Below are 14,011 nucleotides of genomic sequence, written 5' to 3' on the forward strand. Positions count from 1 at the left end.
TCATCATCGGCCAATGAACATCAAATCCTCCTCCTCCTCCTCCTTCTTCCCTCCTTTCTTTCTCCCTTTCTTTCGTTTTTTTTTTCCTTTTCTCTCCTTCATTTCTTTCTTTCTTTCCTTCTTTCTTTCTTTCTTTCTCAACCGACAATTACATAGTCTTTCTTTTCTCATATTGATAAAAGTCTAAAAGTTGCCCTAATGATCCAAACCGCCTGAACCTTTTGATTTGGATAGTCGAATCGTTGACATGAAAACCGGAGCCCATAGCAGTTCTATTTTTTTAACAAATTCCAATCGAACCCAAAATCATAGCCAATTAATAATTCAAACAGTTTAGCCAATCAGATCAACAGTGGATTGACAATACTATGTACCTGCATTTACGAGTGTTCACAATTCAATTTGATTCAGTTTGGAGGAGATTTCAAACTAAACTATTAAATTATGATTTGAGAAGTTTTCATATTAAACCAAATCGGACCAAACTGCAATTGTTGGTTTGGTTTCTAATAAGTTTTGTACTCAAGATATGCTACCCCACAAGTTGTTCCCACATACCTACCCATAGAACACCACTACCGTGTGCATTGGGAACATCTCCTCATGAATGATAAGGGAAATATTCCTATTGCGTAGCTGTAATGTCTCGTGGGTAGAGATTTGGGAACAGCTCGTGGGTAGCAGATTTGAGCCCTAAGTTTTGAATATGTTATTGGGCTTAACCTAATTATCATTTTTTTTTGTAAAATGAGTTTAACCTAATTAGAAATATTAGATAACATGCATACCTACATAAATATCAAATTGAAACGTTTAACAAGTGCTAGATATTACTACCAAATAAATTATATTCACACTTTCTCAAACATAAACAATTACTTGGCATCAAATTACAATTTAAAAATTTAAACAAACAACAACAATGTATGATGTGTTAAATGAATATATAAGAATATACATATGTACATACATATCTTTAAAAGTTACCTTACACATATTATATACATTAATAAATATGTTATTAATAATTTGGTTTATGGTTTTGTCTAATTTTTTATATTATTGATAATTTACATTTTAATATAGAAAACTAGGCCAAATCAAAATATTATAGTATGAGGAATTCTCATACAAAATAAACCATTTTAAGGCCATATTAGAACTAACTGTCGATTTCAAATTGTTTTATGCAATTTGACAGTCTAGACCATATAATAAACACCCCTACCAAGCTGTGAGTATAGAAACGGTTCCTTAACGGTAGGATCAAGTAAAGTTGTCACAAATTACAATGGTGTTTTTGTAATATATAAACTTAAAGGGCAAATAAACCAAAAAAAAAAGAAGGGTAAATTACAAAGACCCCCTACTACCATGGGTTAAATGGTAAATGGCAAATACCACTTTGAGCTTTCGTTTGTGACAAAAATTCCCTTAACTTTCATTTTGCCACAAATACTCCCTTTGTTAGTAGGGATGGCAAAAGGGTGGGTTCAAGGAGTGTTTTTGTAAATTCTAGACCCTACCTACCTCTCTAAACCCTTCAACCCGTACTTTCCCCAAAACCCATAGTAGGTTAGATTTTGAGAATCCAAATCCTTTCCGCACATGAAAAATGCAAAACCCTCCTTGACCCTACCCTCCCCACATTCAAGGGTAGGAGCGGGTTGGGTTTAGAACCCGCATATAATTTTCTATTATTTCTTGTCATATATAAGTAATAAATAAGTAAAATAATACAAATAAATAAAGTTTTTCAATTATTTGATTAAGGCATAGAAAAACACATAAACTATCAATTATTCTTCTTGTAAAATTTAAAATATTACCAAATTCAAGACCTAGTACAAAAAAAAATTATATGCTTTCCAACAATATGCCGGTCGGGGAGGGTCAGATTTAGCCTATTGTACCTTACTTGTACCGTATGAGTTGGGGAATCCCGAAACCCATCCCTACCCCAAAATCCATTCTTCAAGTAAAAGAAAAGAAAACACCCCGTCGGGGATAGTAGGGTTGGGTACCCACCATGTAAGGTAGAAATTTCCATTCCTATCCATTAGAGTTATGTTAGTTAACTTCAAAAAAGATTATCATTCAACTGTTTAATTTTTTTCTTAAATCTCTAAACTACCCTTTCTTATTTATTTAAATGATTTATGATTTGACTAGTTTTTTAAATGTAACATTGAAGCCATCTCGGTTTCTCCAATAGATCCTTGCAAATTTCAAGCTATATTCAATATTCAAATGAAATGGTAAAGATTTCTTTTTGATAGATATAAATTTATGGTTTCATTTGTTTTTTCTTGATTTATTGGAAAAAGGAGTGGGTAATTTTTATATTTGAACATGAAGAGAGGCATTCATATGAGTGAAATGAATCAATAATTTAAAAATAAAACTTTTTTCTATACTAATGAAATGATTCCTCTTAGGCCCTGTTCGGTGCCTCTGATCTCTTAACGCTGAAGTGGTTTCGTACCACTTTCAGCGCTAAAGAGGTGTTCGGTGGCTCTTAACACTGAAGCCTAATGATAGCTCAAGTACAAATGAATCATGTCATTATTTTAATGGATTTTACCCATATTGCCCCTCTAATGCTCAATTAACTTATAACATCTCATATGAAGACCCATGGGACCCACCACCAATCTTTTATTTCCCCCATAATATTATTATAACGTAAGTAATAGTTCATTATTTATATTATTCATTATCGTCTTATAGTGTTATTAATAATTACTCATATTAATTATTATAGCTAATTATTTATAATATTATTTACCAATTATAATATTATAATGAAACCAAGAATTATTTATATTAAATAGTATTATAAATTATGAATAGTAATAATAAGAAATTACTATTATTATTGTTATTATTATTATTATTATTGATATACTATTAATATAATATTCATAATACTAATATTATAATATTACAAACATTATAAATTAACGATTAATATTATAATATTCATTATAATATATTATAGTAATATTCTAATAGAAATTAATTAATTAAAATATTAATTATCATCATATAGTTTCTTTAATTATTAATTACTACTTAATTATTTATAATAGTTATTCACTAATAATAATAATAGTAATTGTTATTATTATTATTATTAATTAATCAATCAATTATTATTAATAATAGTTAATGAATTATTAATAATATGTATTATTTAATCATAAAAATTATTAATTATTAATTAATAAATAAATTATTAATATTAAGTATTAATTACTAATTAATTGTTAATTATTAATAATATTTCATTAATTAATTAATAATAGTAATTCATAATTAAGTAATAAATAATTAATTAATCAATTATTAATAATAATAGTTAATTAATCGTTAATAATAAATAATAATTATTAATTAATTATTATTTTTAATGATTATTATTATTATTAATTAATTAATATTACTAATTATTAACAATTAATATTAGGTAATATTTATTATAATATTTTTTAATATTGTTTATTTATTGAATTATATAGATAAATAAAAATTCTCTTATATGGGGTTAAATTGGACATTTGACATTTTTCATAATTCATAATTCAGAACAACATTATCTACATTCAAAGTTCAGAGGAAAGAAAAGTTCACTAATACCAATATACCTGTTAATGTAATTATTACACTTTCAGATGTCAGGCTTCAAAGCAAACGAATAGGCCCTTACTTTAGATGGTTTTGTTTGGATAAAATGGAGGTATATTTGGTCAATTAGGATTTAAGATAAAAGAGTGAGGAAAAGAAAATAAAGAAAGTTTAGCAAACGTTTTGGTACTTTAATGCATTATGCCATCTGACTTGGATTATGTTTGGTTCTGTGGGCGTTTGTTTGAAAAAATGCCACCACATCAATGCCATTTAGCATCGGTGTTTATTGTGCATGAAACCAATGTTTGATTTCAACATTTATCAAATAAACATTAAAAAATAGAAATACTTGTATTTATGTGCATAAGGTCTTGGAGGAAACTTCAAATTCGGGTTTCTTCCCAAAGCCCTAACCTTTATTCAAACGAAATGCTTTATTAGAGCATTGTTAGCTGAGGTGGAAATAACTTTATGGGGTTTTACTTTATTTGTAACATCCAACCAAACAACAAAAACAATATACATTTAAAGTAACCTTGCTTATTTGAGAAACACCCTAAGCGCCCACGGAACAAGTTTAGGAGTTATTTGTTAAGGGACCTTTTTAATTTATCCAAAAATAATAATGCCGAGATGTTTCAACCCAAATTTCTGATTTTTCATTACGAAGAAGTACAGACAGGCCCAATACAGATTTCTGATTTTCATTACAGAGCTATAAACATTCAAGAGGTCAAAAACCCACACTCTGTACACCCATACCCGCCCGTGAATTGGCATCAATTCTGAGCTGGCACCTACCCCAAATGTACTTTGAGCCAGTGAGCCAACAAATTCTGACCCTGGGCTGAACCGTCATTCTCCCTTTTGTTTTATCTCCGAGAGAAAAAACCCTCTATCAACGCTGCTATTGCATATCCGAAGAACCAGACAAGTTCCTCACCTGTAGACCTGTTCATGGGTCGGGCCGGGCTTTGACTCTTTATTAACAGAAAAATGTTAGGCCCGAGCCCGAGCCCGGCCCTAATAAAAAGCCCGAAGCCCGAGCCCGAGCCCGAAGCCCGACCTAATAAAAGAAATTCAAATTTTTCCCTATTCAAATAGACATTATCTATTTTAATTCAGATGTTTTTTCCCCTATTTAAATGAACAATGGGCCTACAAGTGAATCAACAACCTTCTCAAATCAAAAAAATTATTCAAATGGACATCACATAGGGTTTTTACTTAGGTTTAACTATAGATCGGACCGGGCCGGGCTATTTTGGCAATTTGATCTCGTAATTCTGATGATGATTTTACTTCGTCAATGATCTTCTATCCTCACTAGCGAAGTGCTTTTAAATAGGATTTGTGAGACCGAATCTGCTCCTCACACATGATGCCTTACACCGACCTCACAAGCACATCCCACCGTGCATTGAAAATATCTTCTATACTTATATGTTATTATTTACGAAAGATCTCAATACACGTTAGGATATGCCTATGAGGTCATTATGAGGCGCCCTATGGGAGGAGCATATCCCAATTTGGTCATTTGTTTGGGAGTAAGATAGGGAATAAGATGATGTCGTAACTACTATACGAGAAAGAAGGTGGAGCAAATTTTGCATCAATTGTTGAGATCAAAGTTTATACTGATAGTAAGTGCAAATGATATCTTGGCTCAGTACGAAAAGAATATAAAATGTAAATGCGTACAAAAGGTTTTGTACTTTATCCAAACTAAGTAAAATGTACAAATTTTTTATCAAGTACAAGTACCATTGTAAATTATAGTTACATGGCTCCCTCTGTCACCACTCACCACGGATAAAATAACATGTCACAACTAGCATCTTAATATTTTTACTGTCTTGATGGTAATTATACCTTGTAGAATTATAATATCCCGTACTAGCATTTTTTAATGTAAATGTAATTAGTTAAAATTTTGAGGGTGTTCTTAAATTATTCTTATGATTTAACTAATTGATTAAATGCATTTTCAAAAATATACAATTTACCTTTATTATAACTTCGAACACCAGCATTATCATAGGCACCGATTCCAACGGAATATTTCGTTGTCCCCTCTGGCATCGGCTTTGTCGGCATTGTCATCTCCGGCACCGACATCTATTACTCGCGGTTGGAAATGGACGACCAATGTCTCCGGAGGTTTGGAACAAGCATCCACATAACGGTTGGTTCGCTGGTTCGGAACAGCGTCTCCGGCACCGGCACCATCTGGGTTTGAAAAGAATTTTCAAAATAAAACCCAACTCCGAACCCTCTTGCTTCGTGAGATTACTTGGAGGCTGCCGCTGCGCTGGTGGCCGTTCTCACGACTGGACCCACTACTCCGGCACTGCATGCCCTGACTTCCGCAAGGGTAACTGCAAGAGGGGTGACGAACTGACGCGTGCGAGTTCGCACACGGAGTATTTGAATGTTGGCTCCATCCGGCGCAATATCGTACGCAGCCCTGTAAGGATGTTTCTAGTTGCTGCCGTCGCGTCTGTTTTTTCGCTCACAGACCAGAGCAGTTACGAGTGCTACCCCAACAAAGTCCGATGACGCTGGTATCTTCTGAGTCTTATGACGGAGTCGGTTCGTCCTCTCCGACTCCGGATGTGGCGAGGGTGTCGGAACTAGTGAAGTGAGTGGGGTTGGTGATAGAGTCCTCCGTCTTTGCATTTTCTATTTTTTTATTAAATATTTTGCTTTCAGATCCGCTTCTGGGTTCGTTTGGTTACACTAATTTTTCAGGTTGTGAATAGTAAGCTGAAAGATGAATTGCACAGGTTTAGCATGAGTAACTGAAGATTTTTGTATATATGTAGAAGGTGGTAGATTCAGATTGTCATATCTGAATTGTTGGGCTGCCGAAGATGGGTAGCAGATTGTCATATCTTTCTATATTTTTAATCCTTCTTTATATTTTGCTTAGTTACTACGATCAATCTTGATTTTCTGATATCTGTAATCTGATATGAAATTATGCTCTTATGTCTTAAGCCATTAAATAGCAATCATCATTTTATTCACCACCGAGTGGAGTTTTTGGGTTTGAAAGGTTAGGGTTTTGATGAATCAACGTCTCTATCTCTTTTTTTCTATTTTATTTTGAAAATTTGAAGATGAATAAAGGGTAAAACAGTTTTATTTGTCTTTATGTTAACGAACACTAACGATAGGGGAGGTATCAGTCAATTGTCAGAAAAAATAAGAGTAGCCTTAGTAAAAAGATTATGAATGTTTGTTACCCAAGAATCTTGAAATCTATTTTTGAAATTAATATTCCAGGGGTTACCAAAAACAATTACTTGGGTATAAGAACAGTTGAGAAAGAGGTGTGTAAGAGATTTAACATGAGATTCATAGAAGACATCTTAAATCATTGATTGGAATATAATCATTGATAATTCTCCATAAAAACATCTTAAATCTTGGGAAATATTGGCCTGAAGCACATAGATTTTGTGCTGATAATCTCTCTACTGTAAATTTACCTGATGAATGAGGGAGCCAAATCCAATGTACTAGGTTTGAGTCTGAGAAATGGGGGTTGCCTTAATAGATTGAGCTTCTCTCGAAGAAAATAGGGAGTTGATGAGTGTGGAGTTCCAATGGCCTTGATGGAGGAGGTGGGAAACATTTAAGTGTCTGATATTTGGGGCCAAGGGGAGAGGGATCCAGGAGAAGGAGTGGTTAATTTAGATCCATGGTCGATGTGAAAGAGGGAAATCTGAATTCGTATTAACTAGAGCACCACATTTAGAGGCTAATTCCCGAATTTCAGGACTTATGGATTTCCAATAGATGGACCCTTTGGCAAGGATGGCAGAAGGAAACAGGCTTTTATTTCTCAGGTATTTCGATTTCCAAATTTGAGCCCAGAGTTTATGTTGTTCATTGATGTATTTCCAGGCTACGATTAAATAAGGTCAAATTTTTAAAACCTAATCCTCCTGTAGTTTTTGGGAGAGTTAGTTTATGCCAAGCACACCAACGATAAGAATGGTAAGTCTAATTAGTGGAACCCCACCAAAATTGGCAAAACGTTTTTTCAATATGATCTATGGACTTTTTAGGCAATTTAATAAGAGACATGGCATCGATGGGGGTTGCCAAGGATTGATTGGATAAGGACTTGCTTTCCAGCCTGGCTTATTGCTAAGGCTCTCCACCTATTTAACTTTGCTCCAATGTTTTCCAAAATGAAAGTTAATTGAGCATGTTTGTTTCTGGACCAAAAGAGAGGAAGACCAAGGTGTCTGGTATTTTCTAGTAATGGCTTCATTTTAAGTTGACGTCTGATCAGTCTTTGAAGTCAGGGGTGAATGTTTTTACTGTAGTAAAGACCAGACTTCTCATAATTAATTAACTGTCCAGAGATATTTTGAAAAGTATTTAGAATTTGATTGAGGTTATCAATTTCATTCCTATGGGCTCTGATGAAGAGCATAATGTCATCCGCAAATAAACTATGAGAAATCTTCGGAGACAAGGAGGTAGGAGAAAGACCTTGGATTCTATTTTCTTCCTCAGCATTTTACAGAAGTCTAGAGAGGTCCTCCATGGCTAAGATGAAAAGGTAGGGAGAAAGGGGATCCCCTTGTCTTAGACCCCTAGAAGGATAAAAGTGACCTTCGGAAGTACCATTAATGAGGATGAAATAGGAAATTGAGGAGATACACTCCTTGATCAGGTGACAGAAGTCTTCGAAGAAACCGAGGAGGGATAGAATTTTTAGCAGATAACTTCATTCTAGTCTGTCTTAGGCCTTTGACATATCTAGTTTTAGGCCAATGTAACCCGAACCTTTCTTTTTGTGTTTTAAACAATGGAACAGTTCTTGAGTGATGATGGAGTTTTCTGCCATTTGGCGATTAGGTACAAAAGCCATATGGTTTGGGGATATACATTTGTCTAGGATAGGACACAGACGGTTTGCAATGACTTTAGATATAACTTTGTACGTGACATTGCAAAGACTGATTGGTCGAAAGTCCTGAACTTTGGTACAGTCAATTTTTTTGGGAATAAGGCAAATAAAGGTATGGTTCATTCTTTTGAAAAGCCTTTTATTAGAAAAAAAAATTCTTGTACCAAAAGGACTAAGTCTAGTCCCATCAAGTCTCAAAAGTCCTTAAAAAAACCAAGGCATGCATGCCATCTGGCCCAAGGGATTTTAAACTCCTTCTAGAAAAAATGCAGCTTTGACTTCTTCCTCTATAGGAGTGACCAACAATAAACTGTTTTCAGTTTCTGAAACAATTGGTCTTATCACCTCATCTAAGCAATCTAAATGAGAGGGATCTTGACTCGAATATAATTCAAAAAAATAGTCCACAAAAAATTGAGAAACTTCCTTATGATTTGTCTTCCAAACATTATGGGGATCCTTGATTCCCTCAATGAAGTTTCTTTTTCTCCGAAAGAAAAAACTCTCTATTTGCTTATTTACTAGTTCATATTCTTTGTGCAGACAAAGGAAATTGGATTAATCTTCCTGTTGTTCTACCTATAAGATCTTATCTTCCAATTGATTGAGCTTTAGTTTAGGATCAGTAAAGTGGGTTGACTTCCAAGTGATTAGATTCTTTTTCACATAGTCTAATTTCGTTGTTATTCTATAAGTTGCATATCCTGTGACAGGAATATACCAACCATCTTCAATGGCTTGCTTACGGGAATGGATTGTGAGCCACATTTCTAGGAAACATAAAGGTTTAGGATGATTGGTTCTAGGGGGATAAATTAAAGATTAACGGGTGATGATTCAAATCCCATTTGGAACCAAGGGCAAGGTTGGCATTTGGATAGAACCCTAGCCAGTTAGGAGAAACTAGAACTCTATCAAGAGTTCGCTTCACATGACCACTATGTCGTTTGTTGGACCACGATAGTCCTTCTCCCTGAATGTTCACTTCTAATAGGTTATGATCTATGTCAAAATTATGATACTGTCTAAAAGAGAGAGAAGAGTGGTTGGAGGAAGTAGAAGGTTCCAAAGAATTCAAGGCAACTGCTTCATTGAAGTCACCAATTATGGCAAGAAGTAGGTCTGCTTGCTGGAAATAGTCATTAAGATGTAGCCAGAATTGATTTCTGTGGTGTTTTATCGGTGGTCCACAATTAAAACCTATAATCCAAGAGAAGTGAGAATCTTGAACTTTAAATAGCACATACCTGGCAGACGAAGACAAAAAAGAAACCTAAAACCCCGCTTTCGAGAGGATTGCTAATCCTCCTACTCTTCCTTCATGATTGACAGTGATGCAATTATGATAATGTAAAATATTAGTCAATCTATTAATTTTATCTTTAGGGATCTTTGTCTCACACAAGAAGATAAAGTCAGGATTTACATGGTTAACAAAGTCTCTGATTCCCTTAACTGCCTTGGCCCTTGGGGCGCCCAGCCCCTTGGTAGTTCCAGCTAAAGACAATCATTGATAAAGGTGGGGATGTTTTGGGCCAGCCACCTCTACCCACAAATAAAAGAAAAGAAAGGAAGGAAGGGGAGAACTTGCCGAACGTTGATCCTTTGAGTTTTGGTTTTCCTTAGAATGTCCCACCAGATCTATCATAAGTATACAATTAATACGAGTCTCCTTAGAGGGATGATCTGGCGTATCATAAGTAGGCAGGTGTGGGGATTCAGGATCTAAGAACAGGTGAGAAGTCGAATCGAGTCTAGGTCGTTTGCCTCGAGCACAGGAAGAAGGGCCCGGAGTGTCTTCGAAAAGTTGATTCACTAAGTCTTGGGTTGTCTCCGCTAAATGAAAAGTTGCTGCAGACAATAGAAGAGTTAGTAGGGATGAGGTATGTAGGAGTCTGTGGGGAGGAAGTAGAAATAACCAGTTGAGGATGTTTAGTAGGTGAGGAGGTTCCTTCAACAGGAGGGTTTTCAGGTGCTAGAGGGATAGGCTGGGGGATATCTATGAAGTCCATGAACCGAGGACGTTTCCAAGTCCGCCGTAGGGTAAGTTCAGCCCTCAGCCATGGGCCAGGAAGGTTCATAACCCTCCAGCTAAAGAACTAATCGTAAGAACGGCCCTGAGGGTCAGACAAAGGTTTGGAGCAGCGACGAAATTGATGTCCTATTTTTCCGCAAATATAGCACACCCAGGTGAGATCCTCATACCTATAAGTGATCCAGTTGGTGACAGTTACAAAGCAACCAATTCGAAGAGGACGATCCACAGATATAGTGACTTTAGCTCTAATGTAATTTTGAACGACAGTAACATTGCAAGTGGGACCTAAGCATTCAAAAAGAGGACGACCCACATCTACAGCTAAGGATTCAAAGGGAAGGTCATGGATTTGAACCCACACTTCAATCTCTTAGAGATTCCAAGTGTATTGAGGGAGACTTGGGATCCAAGGTAACATAAGAATCCATTAACCGCTTAACGTCCAATGTCTGTTTAAACGAACACTATCATAATCCTCAGCAAAATGGAAGTTTAACCAAAAGTGACCTCTATGGAAAGGGGCCATTAAGAGAGTACCCGGGTCCAAAATCTAGAGCTTCAAATTGATCTGTGAGCCGGGGGAAGAAACGGTAGATAAGAGAGAGTTACCAGTTATGAGCAACGTCTGGAGGGATTAGAGGATGAATATTGGCTACCTCTATGCCATTGTTCCTGTTTCCCTGAAGCATATGTTGAAAGGCTTCGTTCAGAGCTTCTAAGTTATCCATAGTGAAAGAAACCAGAACAGGTTAAGAGGGAAGGTAAGAGGACTGAGAGGAGGGAGGACTGAGAGAGCGGGGGACACTGAGGGGAGAAAAGAAATTGTCAAGAAGGAAGAAGAAAAGAGAGCCTAAACAATCAAGTGACTTGACAGCTAAACCCTCAAGCTAAACTACTAATTAAAGAAACTGGACCAGAAGCCTAATCTTAAGCAAACAGAACGAGAAGAACCGGACTAGGATGATTAAGCAAAGAGAAGATACGAGAAAACTAACAATAAAATTAAAAACAAACCAGAAGCAACAAGTGTCTTAAAAACGGTCCAGACAAATAAATGTACAGGTGATAGGGATACTCCCTGTTTCTTAGGTATTTAGAGCGGTGAAACATGTTTGTTGACGGTGGATTCTTCCACTGCATGCAAGGACCAATGAGTAGGTTGTCAAACCTTCTGTGATTCGCCATCATAACCGATTTATAGACAACTGGACTCAATCCAACACATCTACTTACAGAATGAGCTCCTCCACTACATGAACGTCTAGAACAATCTCACTTCACCCCATGGAAACCCTAGCTTGCACCAACGACGGATGCATAACTCTCTGTAGTCTTGTAGGCCTTGGCTAGTTGGCTTTGTATCTCACACCAGCTTAGGAATTGCATTATATTATATTATATTATATTATTATCGCCTGGACTTGTGTTTGAGATCCAAATTGTGGGCTGAAATGAGATCAGACCTGAGTTAAGCCCTTTACAAAATTCTAGCCCAAGCCCAAGTTTGCCGTACACTGCTGACTTCTTCTAAGCCCACTCTAGATTTTGGTGATCTGGTCTGCACACCGCCTGCCATGAATTTAAAAGAAATTGCTTCCCAGGCTACGGGTAATTCCTTTTTAACTTATCCATTTGGTCTTAAATTTGCTATGGTGTTTGCTATGCAATTTCATTTGCATTGATGCAATACTCCTATCTATTTGTATTAAAAAGTTGAGGGAAAGTTCCTTTCGGTTTCAACAACTTTCATTCAACTTTCTGTTCTGTCTTATCAAACCAAACACAGCTTAAATTCTATTGAGCTCTTTCTCTATTCAACCTTGACCATCTCAAGTCTCACCTTTTTGGGTAAAAAGAACAAACATTTAAAGTCTTTTGTCAGATGTTGCCTGGCAAAGGGTTTACAGACTAAGGCCTTGTTTGGTTGGTGAAATAATGGTTTAGAATTGAAATCAAAATAGATTATTCCAATTGCAATTATTTGGTTGGGCAGAATGGGAATCCTATTTTTATCTAATAGAGTGATCTTCTTAATAGGAGAATGGTCACTCCCTCCCCCTCCGTTAGAAATAGAATCCCATTCCTATTGATTCCAATTTTAATTCTCATTTCTGTCTAATCAAACAAATTCTAAAAATAGATCAATCTAATTCCGATTCTAAAAGATTTTTATTCTAAATCCAATTCTAACTATAAACCAAATGAATCCTAAGAATTTTCCAGCAGATGACTCAATGAGACTACTCATGGGCTTCCTCGTTGCTTCCCGGTTCGTTCTCAAATTTGCGTAGCCCACAGAGATTATTAATAAATTAATAAAATAAAGTCCTCCATCACTCCACCCAAATATGAGCTCGGATCTCCTACGAGAAAGGCTCTTCTTACATGACATCTAGTTGCATATTCGGAATATCTCCCATACCTGTGTTAATTCATGAATAGATATTCCCAATTTGTTTTAATGCTTTCCGAGTGTATAAAATTTTTGGTTACAGGGAATCCCGTTGGATCCAATAGTCTGGTCTGGGCTGAGCTCAATTGTCGGCCACGTGGATATATGCATGTACATTATATATTAAAAATTTTATATTTAAAGGCAAAATTTTTTCTTGAAGAAACCAAATAAGCCCACCAGAAGAATTATCCCCCACAACATTCCACAGCACGTCCCCACCCTGTATTCGAAATATCTCCTGATGATGACATCATTATTTTTGTCATTGAGAGATGTTTCCGATCATGCATGATAGGAATGTGCTTTGGGATGTTGTGAGGGGCAATCTTGTAGGGGACTGATTTGAGTTCTTTCTAGAACATGTCAACAATATTCTTTTATATATTGAATATAATGTGCTTGATTTAAAGGAAAAAGTGGGGAAAAGAAGGAGAAAATAAGAAAATCTTTACAAATCTTTTATAGGTGTTCCTATCTTTCTCTATTTTTTTCCTTCAAATCAAGCAGTCTTAACATATAGTAAATAAGTAAATTTGGCAAAAGATGTAAAAAAACTGAGACCAGCCCGAGACTAACCCAAACCCAAGTTGAACCCAATCTGAACCCAACCTAACCCAAAACAACTTAGGTTGAGGTAGGGTTGACATCAACCCGATCCAGACCGACTTGCACCCCTACTAATACATAGACCTGTTCATGGGCCGGGTGGCCCGACCCCTGGACGGGCTTGGACATTTTTATAGGCCCGCGGGCTTAAATTCGGGCCAAAAAGCCCGGCCCGCAATAAATTCGAGCCGGGCTCGAGTTTTGTCAAAATAGCCCGGCCCGAGCCCGGCCCGACCCAACCTAATATTAAACTTAAAATTATTTTATGTGATTATGTTCATTTGAATAATTTTTTTTGATTTAAGAATGTAAAATTGTGTTTTAAAATATAAAAGAAAGGGAAAAATAC

This window comes from Nelumbo nucifera, chromosome 3 (genome assembly GCF_055504915.1).
Source record: "Nelumbo nucifera cultivar China Antique chromosome 3, China Antique-T2T, whole genome shotgun sequence".
Taxonomy (NCBI): Eukaryota; Viridiplantae; Streptophyta; class Magnoliopsida; order Proteales; family Nelumbonaceae; genus Nelumbo; species Nelumbo nucifera.